This window comes from Panthera tigris, chromosome F3 (genome assembly GCF_018350195.1).
Source record: "Panthera tigris isolate Pti1 chromosome F3, P.tigris_Pti1_mat1.1, whole genome shotgun sequence".
Classification (NCBI taxonomy): Eukaryota; Metazoa; Chordata; class Mammalia; order Carnivora; family Felidae; genus Panthera; species Panthera tigris.
The window spans coordinates 27,494,377-27,508,604 of NC_056678.1; the positions used below are offsets into that span (position 1 = coordinate 27,494,377).

The 14,228-nt window shown below is 36.6% G+C and overlaps 1 protein-coding gene and 1 pseudogene across 5 annotated transcripts in view; both read right to left on the bottom strand.

Annotated features, from left to right (window-relative positions):
* Positions 1 to 14,228, bottom strand: part of XPR1 (xenotropic and polytropic retrovirus receptor 1) — a 213,916-nt gene that overhangs the window by 116,865 nt on the left and 82,823 nt on the right. The gene's annotated exons all lie outside the window — the stretch shown is intronic.
* Positions 837 to 6,359, bottom strand: LOC122235998 (annotated as a pseudogene).

Below are 14,228 nucleotides of genomic sequence, written 5' to 3' on the forward strand. Positions count from 1 at the left end.
GCTGATTATACAATTCAGAACCCAGAAGATTATGACTAAGAGTCTTTCTTGAGGTACCTGGTTGGCTCAGTCAGTTGAGCATCTGACTTCAGCTCAAGTCATGATCTTGCAGTTCGCGGGTTCAAGCCCCGTGTCAGGCTCTGTGTGGACAGCTCAGAGCCTGGAGCCTGCTTTGGATTCTGTGTCTCCTTCTCTCTCTGCCCCTCCTGCACTTGTGTTCTGTCTGTCTGTCTGTCTCTCTCTCTCTCTCTGTCTCTCAAATATAAATAAACAAAAAAATGTTTAAAAAAAGTCTTTCTCATCTTCATTATTCTGACAATAGCAGCATCACCCTGATACTGTCTGTAACACACTGATACTGTCTGAAACACTCTCTCAAGTGGTGCTGACTTGTCCTTCAATGGTCTCCTTCATCTGGATCTGGTTGATCTTTATTAGAAAAACCCTGAACTCCCCAGTGAACATGAATGCGTCCCCATCTTTCACCTCCTTCCTTTTGGGACTTTTAACCAGAACTTGTGCTTTGCCACAGGCCAAGGACTCTAAAGCTCTTCTCAGTTCACTGTCTTCTAACCCTGTGGACATTTTTTTATTTCTTCAAGGGTGAATGGATCCCCTTCATGGAACATGAGAACCACCAGCATGTGGAAGAGGGACACATGGAACTCCTTTTCTTCCTTAAACTCTGCTTTTAAAACAGCATGACCTGGGGTGTCTAAGTGGCTCAGTTGGTTATGCGTCCGACTCTTGGTTTTGACTCAGGTCATGATCTCACAGTTTGTGAGATCAAGCCCCACATTGGGTTCTGTGATGACAATGGGGAGCCTGCTCGGGATTCTCTTTCTGCTCCTCCTCATTTTTTCTCTCTCAAAATAAATAAATAAACTTTAAAAAAAAGCGTCCCAATTTAAATTGTTTGTCACTGAAGTTTTCAACCATTGTGCTTTCTGAGATAAAATGTCTTAAATATTTCCTGAAGTTTAACCATTTCTGAAGTTTAACCATCTAACTAATCCATAGATTAGTGTATTGCCCAGGATCCTATCACAAGTACATTCACTGTTAGACCTATAGAGCATGGGTCATTTTTATTGTGCACCATACTGCTTGAAATGAACCATGAGGTCCTTGGAGACCTCCATGTCCTTGAATATGCCTTCTAGCTTGCTGGTGAAAGCAATTATCACGCTCATGCTTTAGTTCTGACAACATAGATTTTTCAGCATCTACTGAGGCACTTTTCCCCACAAGGAGTCTTTTTTGCTGAATCTTTTTCATAAAATGCTTCAAAGCATTTGAATGAACCTGAATATTATCATGACCTTGTTAAGAATCCTCTCCAGCTCTTCATCTATTGCTTCTTTAACACTCACTCTTAATTTTGAACCAACAAGCTTTGCTATCAATTCTGCAGGCTTATTTGGCCTCTTATTGATAAATGTTTCAAAGGAGTCCTTCATCAAGTTGAAGAACTTCTCATTTCTCTGAAAACACACTTCTATCACATTGCCCATCAGATCCTTAAAATCCATCAGTTCCTGTCTATGTCTAGGTCTATGTCTTTTTCGGGACTGATGACAACTGTTGTCCCAAAAGTCTGGATGTACTTGCTCCAGTGCGGCGGCAGGATTTGCTGCCCGCCCTTCATGTGGCTGAACAGCTGGTACATCTGAATGAGGTCAGGCACTCTGTTCTCATCAAGCAGGTGGTCAAGCCCTTTCTGCAGAATTGCTGTTAAATGTACTCCTAATAGCTGTTTCTCCACATAAGCAATCAGTGGTTTCTGTGTGCTGTGGTCTAAATACATGATTACTTGGTCTCCTTCTTCCTCTAAACACTTACTGACATGGTTAAGATATTCTGGAATCTCTCTTTCTTGCATTAATCTGTGGCTTTCTGCATCATATAAACAATTAGTTTCTGCCAAAAATTTCAAATGGATCTTAATATACCTGAAGGTCAGAGAGCATACTCAGCTGAGTTCTCAGTAAATTTCAATCCACTGCTTCAATGTTCCTTTCTCATTAAATAGCAAATTTCCATCAATACTTTTACTCAGATGCATTTTTATCACTAATGATCTGCTTTCTAAAAAGTTCCAACCCCATATTCCAGACAGAAGGAAGTGGGGAACTCAGAAATACGAAAATGCAATCCAAAAACAGGAAAATACTTCTGATAATGATCATTTGTCTGCAATGATCTTGCCAGCACACGTTAATCTTCTTTAAAAATAAAACACTATCTAGGCTTCTCTAAACTGAAGGATCTGTGCTTGGACATGATCTTCACAGACCTCGCGCAGCTGTTTGTAGAGCGTTGGAGAAACTTTCTGAGAACAGGTATTTTCAACATCCTGGTAGAGCTCTTCCAGGTTGCATCTGATGGAGGTATCACGCTGTATGGCTTTCACTACCTCATGATGCTTCTGCCAGGTATTCTGAGCGCAGCTATCAGGCAATTTAGGTCTGTCTCAGAAATTTTTGATCACTAGTTTCTTGGAGGGGCCACCACCCCTAGGTTGGAGGTGATGGCCATGGCGAGGAATGCAGGCGTGGTGAGGCTGTTGGTGTGCCCAATGAGTGCCAAGAGGTTGCCCTCTCTGGGGGTATCATTGGCCAGGAATGTAGCCAGGAAGCAGTGGCTTCCACCACACTCTGCTGGCTGCCCAACCACCACCTCCCAGCCAGCTCAGACAATTCTTTTTTCTTTTTTTTTTTTTTTAATGTTTGTTTATTTTTGAGAGACAGAGCGTGAGTGGGGGAGGGACAGAGAGAGAGAGGGAGACACAGAATCAGAAGCAGGCTCCAGGCTCTGAGCTGTCAGCACAGAACCTGACACAGGGCTCAAACCCACCAACCCTGAGATCATGACCTGAGGCAAAGTCCAATGCTTAACCGACTGAGCCACCCAGGCTCAGACAATCCTTAAAATAAGAAGACAACAGTGAAGTTTGCTGCATTGATTGACCCTTCCTTTAACAAATGATTCTTCTGTAGCATATGATGCATTTTACCCACAGGAGGACTTTCAAAATTGGAGTCAATCTTCCCAAACCTTGCCACTGTTTTTTATCAACTATGTTTATGTAATATTCTAAACCCCCCCCCTTTTTTTTTGTCATTTCAACAAAATTCATAGCATCTTCACCAGGAGTAGATTCCATCTCAAGAAACCACTGTCTTTGCTCATCCATGAGAAGTAACTCTTCATCCATTAAAGTTTTATCATGAAATTGCAGTAATTCAAACATAATAATGAAAAAGTTCAAAATACCACAAAAATTATCAAGATGTGACACAGAAACATGAAGTGAGCAAATGCTACTGGAAAAAAATAGTGCCAATAAAATTGCTGGATTCAGGGTCACCACAAAGCTTCAATTTGTAAAAAACACAGTATCTGTGAAGCTCAATAAAATGAAGTGCAATAAAACGAGGTATGCCTGTAGTTTACAATATTTCATCAACTTCTGAGTTACTAACAATAACAAGCAACAGACCCAACAAACTTTTAAGTTTAATCTGCTTTATTGGTATTTTTCTATCACTTTCTTACATCTAGACAACCATCAAAACAATAAATCAGTATTTTTCATAAATAAATAAATCAAAAAAATAAAATAATACCAATTTCTGTGGTATAAATACTATCATGCAAATTTCAAGGTACCAATGTAAATGCACTGAACACAGAGTTGGGAAGAGGTATGCAACAGCACATCATTATATGGTATTTCACCATACAGACATAATAGACATATTGTACAAGGTAGCCAAATAATTAGGACGTGACCGGTTCAGCATTATTTTTGCTTTTAACATAATTTAAAGTTTGTATCATTTAATTTTTAATGATGGCTGTGTTTAACAATCAGCTCATAAGATCTCTAAAGTTTTAACAACTGGCTCTTATGAAGGGGTGCAAGCCAGTTCCAGTACACTACTGGCTGGATCTCATGTAAATGTTTCACAAACAAGGGAACTAAAACTTAGCAGGTAAACAGTAACTCTCTGTTTGTATATAGGATCACATAGCAGGTAAACAGTAACTCTCCAATTCAAGGTGATATATGACTGACTCTAAATTTGTGCTGTATCATACTAGGTTATCAAAGATATAATTTATACCAAACCTCATTAAAATTCATATAAGGATGTTTTTCTTTGCAAATGTTTAAGCAGAAACCTGTTTCTATTGTGCTTTTTGATTTCAAAGAACAGACACTCTAATCACTTTACATAAGGGAGAGTTTGCTGCATGGACACAGGGTTTTGGTCAAAAAGCCAGGGACCCACCCACAGAAATCTTAACAGAGATGTGCTCCTTGGGAAGTAGAAAGCCACAGCAACCGTGGGATTGGCCAGTCTTATCTCTTAATGGCTACAACATCTCTATTTTTCTGTGTACATGTGTTTACTCCATACACACATTATCTCATTGTTTCTGCCCTGCAGATTTCAAAGTCAGAATAATATTTCTGTAATGTCTCATATTTAATTAGCAATAAAGCCTTCCCTATTAACTTATTAAAAAAAAAACTTCACTATCCAAATTTAAGATAACTTATTCATTATCTACTGAATGACAGTAAGTGCTAAAGAAACAATAAATAATCCCTATACTTAAGAACCCTAACATTCTAACAATGAAGACAAACTTCATTATTAAATAATGGGTTGATCTGTATGGGCTAAAAAGTAAAAAGAAACAATCCACTACCAAATGAATGGATAAGAGTTTTCAACAATAGCTCTTACTTTTTTTTTATGGGATAATTTTTAACATTTTCTGAAAACCAGTGCTTATCCTGATAGCCAGTGAAGATAAAAGTTGTTCATAGGCAGCTACAATAATCCACTGAGGCAAAAATGTTACAATTACTAGTATTCTTAAAAAAAAAAAAAAAGTATACCAATTTCTAAGTTTTGGATTCAGGCAATGTAATTATATAATATTTAGATTCCTTGATCAGATCTATCTACTAAATAGGTTGTAAGTGAAGACAGAGTTGTTGCAAATATTAAATAAGCATGTACCGATTATTCATAATTAAGAACAAAGGATCACTTGTCATAAAAATAATACAATTAGATTTCAATTTAAGTGAACTATAAAAATCATGAAGCTGATTTCAATCATGCTACATAAAATAAATGTAATTTAAAGTCAGTTCGAAAGATGGGCATGTTATATACAATGCAACACATTTTTAAAAATTTTTTTTAATGTTTATTTATTTTTGAGAGAGAAACACAGAGTGTGAGCAGGGGAGGGGTAGAGAGAGAGGGTGACACAGAATCTGAAGCAGGCTGCAGGCCCTGAGCTGTCAGCACAGAGCCTGATGTGGCACTCGAACTCACAAACCATGAGATCACGACCTGAGTCGAAGTCGGACACTCAACCAACTGAGCCACCCAGGCTCCCCATAAGGCAACAAATTTTTAAGTAATTCCTGTACTCATGTCCCTCACCACCCCTCCCAAAAAAATTCCCCTTTCAGGGGTTAATGAAGCTTACCCAAAGAAATGTATTAAAGAACAGCTCGGTTCTAGCAAGATCTAGTTTTTGTTTGTTTAGAGGGGAAGAAAATAGTTTTTTAAGCGTCCTATTAAAAAAAACAAGCAATCAAGGTTTTGGTTTTGAGTAAGATGTAAGCATATGCCATCTGTCTCTCCCACTGAATTCATCTGTAAAACCTAAACAGAACGCATGCAGCAGTTATTTGAAGGCTCTGAAAAGTAAATAGGATCAGACAGTTTGCTGGAAAAAAACAGAATTTGAAGTAGCAGCAAAGCAGCCATCAGTTTGGCATTTTTTTCCTTATTGATATCCATTGGCCTAGACTCAATGACACCCCCAAACCCAAAAGTGGCCATCAGCGCAGACAGACTGAGCTTCAAACAGCCTGTAAATCCGACTTGAGGAAAAGAAAAGGGATCTCTTAGCACTCAGTGGAGAGAATCTCTCTTTTTTTTCTTTTATCCATTTTCTTCCACCCTAGACCCTAAGAAATTCTGTGGTAGTGGTGGCAATGACAATGGTAAGAACAGGGACTTGCAGAGGCTAAAACACTAAGGTAGGGAAGGATTTCAGCTCAGGTCATGATCTCACAGTTCATGAGATCAAGCTCCATGCTGACAGCACAGAACCTTCTTGGGATTCTCTCTCTGCCCCTCCCCCACTCGAGCTCATTCTCTCACTCTCCCAAAATAAATAAATAAAAACAACAAAACCCAAAAGGAAACAATCAAGTATAAATATAACAAAATATACATAGATCTGTAGCTTTAAAACTATAAACCATTGATGAAATATATAAAAAAAAGACCTAAATAGAGAGACTTACCACAGGTCATAGATCGGAACACTAAACAGTAAAGGGGTCAACTTTCCCTAAATTGATCCATAGACTTAACATACTTCCAAATCAATATGCCAGGGGGATTTTTTTGTACATATAGATAAACTGAGTCTAAACTTTATATGGAAAAGCAAAAGAACTAGAAAAACCATTAAATTTCTGAAGAAGAACAATAAAGTCAGAGAAAGCACAGTATCTGATTGTAAGACATTGTCCATAGTACGGTATTGGTAAAAGGACAAACAGCAACATAACGCAACAAAACAGGACAGAATCCAGAAATAGACCCTCAAAAATATGGCCCATTGATTCTTGACAAAGGTGCAAAGACAATTCAAAAGAGAAAGTAGAGTCTTCCAGCAAATTATATTAGAACAAGTGAACATCCATATGTAAGAAAATGAACTGGTCTAAAGCTCACACCTTCTATAAAAATTAACTCAAATGAGATGACAGAACTAAATGTAAAACTGCAAAACTTTTAGAAGAAAATAAAGGAGAAAATCTTTGTGACCAGAAGTTAGGCACAGAGTTCCTAGAGATGATACCAAAGTGAAAAAACTGAAAAATTGGACTTCACCAAAATTAAAAACTTTTGCTATGCAAAAGAACACTGTTAAAAGAATGACAAGACAAGCTACAGACTGAGAGAAGTATCTGCAGTGCACATAATCAACAAAGGACTTATATTCAGAATACATAAGGAACTTTCAGCACTCAACAGGAAGGATACAGACAGCACAAATAAAAAATGGACAGAAGACTAGGAAACAGAGATGGCAAATGAAAAGATGCTCAATACCATTAGCCACGAGAGAAATGCAAAATAAAAACCACAGTGATGAAAATGTTCTGAACTTAAGATTGTGGTGATGCTTGCACAACTCTGAATACCTAAAAACATCAAAATTGTTCACTTTGCGTAATTTTGTGTTCTGTAAATTATAATGAAGACTCTAAAAAAGAACCACAACGAGATACCATTTATTTATACACATATTAGAATGGCTAAAATAAAAAAAATACCACATCAAGTGTTGGTGAGGATGCAGAACAAATGGAACTCCTTTGTTGCCAATGGAAATACAAAAGAGCCGCTCTGGAAACCAGTTGGGCAGTTTCTTACGAAGCTAAACACAGACTTAACAAATGACTCACCAATCCCACTCCTGAGTATCTAGAGAAATAAATAACATATTCACACAAAAAACTGTAATAAAAGGAATGAGTTATTGTTAAAGTAACAACTTGCATGAATCTCACAGGACTTACACTGTATGAAAGAAGCCAGTATCAAAAAGTTACATACATATTATTCTATTTATGTAGAATAAACTATATAGATGGGAAAAAGACAAAAAAACAAAACTATAGAGATGGGAAACAGGGGTTATGTGTAGGAAGAGAGTGGGACTGCAAAGAGACAGCTCAAGGATTCTGGGGTGACAGAACTACACTGTACCCTGATTGTGGTGGTGACTATACAGATTGATACACATGTTAAAATTCATAGAACTATACACCCCCAAAAAGTAAACCTTACTGTATGTTTTAATGTTTACTTATTTTTGAAAGAGGGAAGGAGAGCACAAACAGGGAGGGGAAGGGACAGAGAGAGAGGGAGACACAGAATCTGAAGCAGGCTCCAGGCTCCAAGCTGTCAGCACAGAGCCCGACACGGGGCTCGAACCCACGAACCGTGAGATCGTGACCTGAGCCGAAGTCGGATGCTTAACTGACTGAGCCACCCAGGTGCCCCATCCTTACTGTATGTTAACTTAAAAAATAAAATTTAAAATGTCAACAATCAAATCACAGTATCAATTTATATTATCATGATTGCAAGAGGCCATTTCCCAGCAAGGAGAGACATGAAACAAAAAGGAAGAATATAATTTTTATCAAATCATTTGTTTTATAAAATGCCATTTTAGGTTATAAGCTGAATTTCCTCCAGTCTTACCAGCCTGTAAGTGTATTAGTGATTAACACCCATGTTTACAACCGGTTGCCCTTACTTGCATAATATCTCATATCTCCTTTCGGTCTCTACTCCCCCTGGACCCCAGTTATTTGTGAGAGATTTTCTTAACATCCTGTTCTTATTTCGTTAATGTCTGATTCTTATAGTCACTTAAGGGAAGTACTTCACTATTGCTAATGCTGACTTTCCAAATCTGAAAATCCTTAAAATAAAAATATGTTTCTTTAGTCCCCAATACATAAGAGACATGCTAGGTTCTTGCAGAGGTGAGGAGAATGCCCTGTCACTATAGTTACTTCAGGTTCCTTGAATGTGCCATGCTCTCAACTCTAGATCCTGATAAAGGTTCTTCCCTCGACTTGAAAAACTTCCCCACCTTTATCCTAGCTAATTTATCCTCCAAATGTTAGCGTTAAAACTTTAATACCTTAGACAACATTCTCTGATCCTCTCAGATTTTGTTAAATTCCCTTGTCATATTAGTCTATAGCACTCTGTATTTCTTCTTCACAATGCTTACATACTTTTAATTACTTATTCAAACTCACTGTTGAGTTATAGACTCCATGAGGATAGGGCAAGTGTCTATTTCGTTCATTGCTATGTTTAGTATATGGTAGGCACACATGACTGACTGGTTCCTGTATATCTTGAGAGGTAATGATCTATCCCTGGAAGTGTGAAGACTGCATGAGCATCTCAGTCATAATGCAAAAGGGATTCATGCAAGGGATGGGAGGTGAAACTAGAAGACCTTCAAAATCCTCTGAAACATCTTACAATAGTGTGAATTACAAAATTTCACCTAATAAGAATACAATGGAACATACACTAAAACTATCCTGAACAGGGGTGCCTGGGTGACTCAGTCAGTTGAGCATCCAGTTCTTGATTTTGGTTCAAATCATGATCCCAGGGTCGTGGGATCAAGCCTCGCATTAGGCTCTATGCTGAGCCTACTTAGGATTCTTTCTCTCCTGCCCCTCTCCCTAACTTGGGCTCTCTCTCCCTAAAATTAAAAAAAAAAAAAAAATTAAAATTAAAATTGAAATTAAACTATTCTGACCATAATTTATTCTTTACTACCTTATTTATAAATCAATTTTTAAAACTGCAATGCCTCAGAGTTATTAACAGTTAAGATAACTAATATAAATTAATGTAATTAATATCATTATATTGTAGATGAAGGTAATCATTAAGAGGGAGTTCAAGTGAAGAGAATGTCAGCTGACCAGCTCTCACCACTTGATCAGTCAATAAAATATTTAATAACTATAGATAAATCAAAGACTTCAAGCTTTGGTTAGACATAGTACTAGCACTAAATATACCTAAAAGATGTTTGAAATAAAAATTCTGAACAATATTTAAAAATTTAAAGGCCCAAGCTCAATCTTGTCTACCCAACTGAATTAACAGATGCTGCCTATTTTTGTTTGCAATACATACCATTTCAAAAAATTAATTATTTAGCTAATATTTTCTTTCTTATGAAATCTGGTGTTAATTGGAAATCAATTTTTCTTAAGTTTAAACAAGTTAAATGTCTAGAGAGCCACAATGTAATACCCAAATCTGTTTCAAATTATTTAAAAAGACACTATTTGATCACTTTTCAAATAGACTTGGACTATTAAATACAGAACAGATACATTCTGTCTGACAATATGTATTTCTGAATTCAAGTGGGTTTTTGCAATTCAACAGACATTATTCAATAAAGTCACACTAAAAACATATTGAGATCAAATCTCTCTTATGAGTAATCAAGGGACCTAAATTGCATCTCTGTCATTCCTCACTGGCTCATTACCAACGAGGATCTCAAGACCCTTAACTAGTAACATCTACAAAAACCAAATAAATAAAAGTTACAACTTTCCAGTAAAGGTCACATTCTAAGGTTTATCTCCTTTGTGCTTCAACTTCCCTTCTAACAGAGAGGGGCACTGCTGATTAAATAATTTTTTGTTTATTTATTTATTTTGAGAGAGCAAGAACAGGGGAGGGTGGAGGAGGAGAGGGAGAGAGAATCCCAAGCAGGCTCTGCACTGTTAGTACAGAGCCCAAAGCAGGAGTCAAAATCGTGAACCATAAGATCATGACCTGAACTGACACTAAGAGTTGATGCTTAACCCATTGAGCCACTCAGGCACCCCTGATTAAATACTTCTTTTTGCAATTCACCAATGACATCCTTATTGTTGCTAAGACAGACCCTTTTCAGTCCATATCTTCTAAGAATCCTCTGCTGCATTTCACGATACTGACCATTCATATTTCTTGACACCATATCTCTCATCTTGGTTTCCAAAATACTAATCTTCAGGGTTGGTTCTTCCTACTAAAATCTACCACCTATATGAGGAAAACATCAAAATCTTTATCTCTGGCCTATATTGAGATCTAGACTTATACACCATGCTGAACATCTGCCCATTACCTGTCCCCAAAGACCTTGGATTTAATTTACCCGAAACTGAATTTGGCAACTTGGAAGTGTACTGGAATCAAGATTACCCAACTTGAAATCCTGACCCCACCACTTTCTTATTAAATGTCTGACCATGGGAAAAATACTCCAAATCTTTCTTTGACTGTTTCTCTCATCTATAAAATAGGAGTAATTACAGCTAACCTACACCTATAGGTTACATTTTATAATGGTGAATAAAATCAAGGTCTGAAATGGTCAATCCTTATCTCACCAGGGAGATTTATTTTATGTTGAAATATGACCTGTATGGCAATGGGTTTGCAAAACCAAAAAATTACAGCACTTCTAAGAATCAAAGATGTAATTTTCACACCACCACATTTTAGCGACATTTCTGTTACCAGTGAATTCTGTTATCAGTGAAGTATACATCTTATCATTTTTTTGAAAAGTTGATATTAAATTGATAATAACTAAGGAATATTAAAGTAGATACTGCCTCTCAACATAATGATTATTTCATTCACTATTTAGTCTTTATTTGGGGTTTAGCAAATCAAGTGGTATTTAGTTTAGATAAGTACTGTTTATTTGTCTCGTTATCATAATACTTCAACTAGCAGCAGCAGCATGTGTAAAAGAAACCACATTTATTTAAGCTCTTTAAAGTGAATCTGTGATTTAATTATAAGCTTCTTACTCAAAATTTTGCCAATCCCAGTCCCTAGCACCCACAAACGCTTACTTTCCCCTTCAAAGTATGCTGCATTATGGTTTTTGCAAGTCCCAGGTACTTTCACCTTGGTAAGCCACTACCTCTATTTTTAAAAATATTGAAAATTACATTTTATATCTGCATTAGTAGAAAGATGAATATAATCCGGGTTGGGTTCATTATTACATATTCATTATTCCTATATTCGTTCTTCTTTTGATTTTAAAATAAATTAAAATTGAAACTTTTCTGCAGGCTCCTAAGAGAACTGTGGGCCCTAGGTACTGTGCTCACAGTGCCTAGAGGATAAACTAGCCCTGCTTCAAGATCCTGCTAAAAGGCCCACTCTCCTAGATATTCACTCATCTCTTCCCAAACTTCCTCAAGGCCAAATGTCACCTTCTTACTCTCACAGCACTTGGTTCTCTTTTTCCTTGTAACATTTATCTCACTGAATTAGTTAAGAATCTTCTTCCTCCTCCTATGGATCATGGCTTATTTTTTTGACCACCTCTCACCTCCAGGATTTGGCACATGATCCTGGTTTTTTATTAAACTATGTGTTAATGTATTCAGGAGAGAACCCACTTTTCTTCTTTCCATCTTTGTTTGTAGAAGGAAGAGTAAAATCAGAACTGTTAGAACAGAAAAGACTGATGAATACAAACAGTCACACACAATATCCAGATAGAAAGAGGTTTTTAACCACGTGATATAAGATCATGAAATAGCCAAATGTCTCAAGGCAAGCTAACTACTACTCCTAGTTGATAAAGTATCAGGATGATCTTATGAGAAGTTGTTAATTCAGTGTAATAGAGAAAACTGAAGATGACATTAGATGACCAAGGCTTCATGAATATAGAACAAAGAGGAGATTCCAGAGGAATTGAAGACAGGTAAGAGGAAAAAAGGAGGAGAGATCATTTTACTATTAACATCTTTCTGAAAAGGACTATATTATATCATTTAATCTCTAAGCAGATGGGAGGAGTAGGTTCTTAAGAGGCAGGGGTTCTTAAAAAGGAATAAAATGAAAGTAGTTCCAGCCTACTACAAGGAAGTAAGTGAACTCATACTAGAGAAGACAACTATCACATATAGGTTGACTGAAAGAATTTGGTGCCTTTTGTGGCAAATTGGCCCTAGTACAATAGTTAGAGTATTTACTCTCCGGTCACTTACAGAATTAATAAAGCAATGGTTTTAGAGCTAAAAATATGTGCACATGCTAAACTTCAGTTGTTTTAACTTGTGAAGTTTTTGTTAATGTAGTATTGCCAACAGTTACTTTATGACTTTACTATAATTTTGGAATTATATAATATAAATAGCTTCAATAACTTATGAATGCTTTAGGCTCTTACAGAGTCTGACTCCCTAAAATCTCCTGTCAAATATAAAGCAGAAACTAAAAAAGGGGGAGATACGTATAAATTGCATGGTCTTTAAGAAGATACAAAAAACTCTTTAAAATTTTTCAGTGACAAAGCTATAGAGCTTACCAGTAACTCTATCATTCCAAAACTGTGGGAAAAACCCTAAAAAATAGAGGACATCTGCTGCATTAAAATATAAAATTAAAGAGAATGTTCTCCATCTACCCAACACAAGTATTTTGTAATTTTAAATACAAAGAGCGATGATAAATCGAAATGTAGAGGTCTTGGGGGATATTTGATAATTCCACTGACCTGTGTAAACACACCACCTGTCCAAAACACACTAGTCTATAAATAATCATAGCTCTTCGCATCCCCAAAATGGAAACATCGTTTCAGGAGGAGAGCAAAGCAAGAGAAACAACTGTGTCAGGTTGAAAAACAGTCTGAACTCTATTTTGGGACCACCGTTCTGATGGTCAAACATTTTACTTTCTTAGGTAGTATTTTTCAAAAGAACAGTCAAATCACAGGTTAATAATCACAAATTAACTTATCAGTTAAAAACAAAATAAAATTACACTTTTGTTCAACTAAGTTACATTACACATCAGATCATTTTATTCCATAGGCCAATTTGTCAACTAATTTCTTTTTAAAGATTTTTTTTTTAAATGTTTTATTTATTTTTTAGAGAGAGGGCGAGCATGAGTGGGGGAAGGGCAGAGAGAGAGGGAGACACAGAATCCAAAGCAGGCTCCAGGCTCTGAGCTGTCAGCACAGAGCCCAATACGGGGTTTGAACCCACGAATTGCAAGATCATGACCTCAGCCAAAGTCAGACACTTAACCGACTGAGCCACCCAGGCGCCCGTCAACTAATTTCTAGTTTCATTTAGTCCATTCTGAAAATGAGAGTTCTAAATAAAATTAAAATGTATAACTGAATATATAAAATAAAGTTAACAATTTAATTTAAGGTCTAACTCTCTCCTTCAAACATTTGTTTAAATGCTCATTGTATATAAAAAAATCTAAACCCACTACTGTGTCTTAGGACATATTTTACCTATATTGGGACAATGACTTTCAAACTATGACCCACATAACCAGTGGAAGAATGATACTTTCAGTCCCTGCTGAAACCCAAGCTAGACAGAACTTCTTTCCTCCCCTCTCTCAAAGACCTACTTTGATACTATGTCAAGTGGTATTCCAAACCAATTACTAACAACTAACTAAGCCTACCCTCAGTCTGTCAAATTCAACACTCTGGCTAAATGTCAACAAATGGTATCAAAAAGAAAAAATAGGAAGATAAATTTATCTAAATGCTGAAATCTT